A 2146-nucleotide genomic window follows, 5' to 3' on the forward strand; every position below is an offset into this window, starting at 1 on the left:
AGCTTAGCATTTCTTTTCCTTAGAAATTAAATATTTTACTTTAACCTCTCCAATATGATTTGAGGTAGCCCTGTGAAAACGTCCTGTGCCTTATGTTCTATAATTCCCAGCTCATCCTCTGAGATCTTTAATTACTCTTTCTGCTGTGTGTATAAGATATATTTACATGCTGGGGAAGGGGAATGATGAAGGGTTACTACAGTTGCATGTAGCATCATCTATCCTTTGATTGTCTGGAGGTGAAATATCACATGTCCACTTATGGTAACTCGTTACTTAGATATTATATATTTATCCCCTGGATAAACCTCTGCATGAATAAATTAATACATACTTAATCTCTCTGCTCTGGAGAAAAAAGGTTTCTTGACGCTTCCATGATTTTCACATTAGATTAATTGCATTTTGGGGGGATGGGGGGTGGGGTGGAAGAGGTGGTGGGGAAGGACCTCTTTTCTTCATTACAGAGTCTTCTGGAACTATGCTCAGTACTATTATGATTAATGCCTTCTCTGGCTGAGTATGAAGATCTAGAAGTTTTCCTCATTCTCAAACTCTTTTTCTTTTTCTTTTTTTTTTTTTTTTTTGTATCTGTCTCTACCTCTCAATGCACTATAAGATTATTCACTTTAAATAAAAATACAGGACACAATATGAACTTGCTAAAAAACTACAAGAATTTTGTATCTGGGTGTTAGAGACAATATAATGTCACACAACTCTAACTCTGTACCTCTGCTAAAGATAGCAAAATGACCCCCTCAGTAACAATATCAGACAGGAGAATCTTCAGTGGGGCAGGAATATTGTTGTAAACTGATGTGAACAAGGGGAAAATCGGAGACAGTGAGTAATTTGTGATTACAGTCAGTTGCTTGGCTTCTCTAATTTTTCCCAAAATTTAAGCTGTAAAGTCAATTCACAGTCAAACCACAGAATCCTACATCAGCAGATTAACAGTTCTAAGTGTTGGTAAAGCAGATATTTTCTGAAGTTGCCTTGAAATACTCTCTGATTGCTTAGATGTCCTTGACAAATTAGTGCCTGCCAGAGATAAATGCATGCTAGGTTGTGTTTTTTTGTTTGCTTCACATTGTTATAATTACTGTTGCTATTTTTATTAATAGAAATACTCATAGAAAAAATGGAAACAGAGAAAAGGCGGCAAGAATAGATGTCTGATTAGTTAGTCAGTTAGTTAGTTTTGAAGGGATTTCCAGGGAAAGCAAGCTCCTGATCAAACAGCATTTTGCCCCTGTTGATCACAACACAAATATCTGTGTCCAAAGTTTAAAGACTAACTTTTAGTTACATACATGTTGTAGTTGACATACATGTTTAGTTAACATACATGTTGTAATGAATAACATTTTCAAAGCAAACAAACAAGACTCATCTAGGGTCTTCAAATATTATGGTTTTATCCTGGTGATGCTTATGTCCAGATAGGAGTGAGATAAAAAACTGAGAGGATGACTTATATGAATAATCATTAATATCAATTTAAAAAATAAAAAGGAAGCAGTCAAAAAGAAAATGGAAAGAGTCAAATGGCATTCTGACATTGATTCATTCATCATGATTTATCTTTTTAGAAGTCTAGATAAGTCCTTGCTTGTGTTCTCCATTCTTTTCACTCACATTCTTTTTTACAGTCAGTAAAAGTAGCAAAGAAGAATGTTATATCCCAACTATTAGGAGATCAAGTTTCAGAAAATTGTGCTGTACATACTCTGAATGTTTTTTCACCTTTTGCAGCTCTATAGAAAACTCATATCACATTTCAAAATTTATGTAGTGATCAAAGAAACAGATAAATTTCTTTCATCTTTTTGAAAGTTAGGGTGAACACAATCACTGCACTCGGGAAACAGAGCAAGAAAGCTCTTGGAAGGCTTACGCCAAGACCTGCATGAAGAGATGGGGATGAGCAAACTGTTACACCTGCTCATCCATTATAGACAAATAAAAAATTTTGGACCAAAATATGTAAGCCTAAATATTTGGGGATATTACAATTTATTAATACTCTCTCTAAAGTGGTCATCATTACACAAAGTTGTGAAATAATCCTAATCTATTAGACAAAAGCCAGAAGGTGCTGGAACAATTATTTTAAAATGTGGTCCACAAAACTATTATCTAC

This window comes from Motacilla alba, chromosome 3 (genome assembly GCF_015832195.1).
Source record: "Motacilla alba alba isolate MOTALB_02 chromosome 3, Motacilla_alba_V1.0_pri, whole genome shotgun sequence".
NCBI classification, from domain to species: Eukaryota; Metazoa; Chordata; class Aves; order Passeriformes; family Motacillidae; genus Motacilla; species Motacilla alba.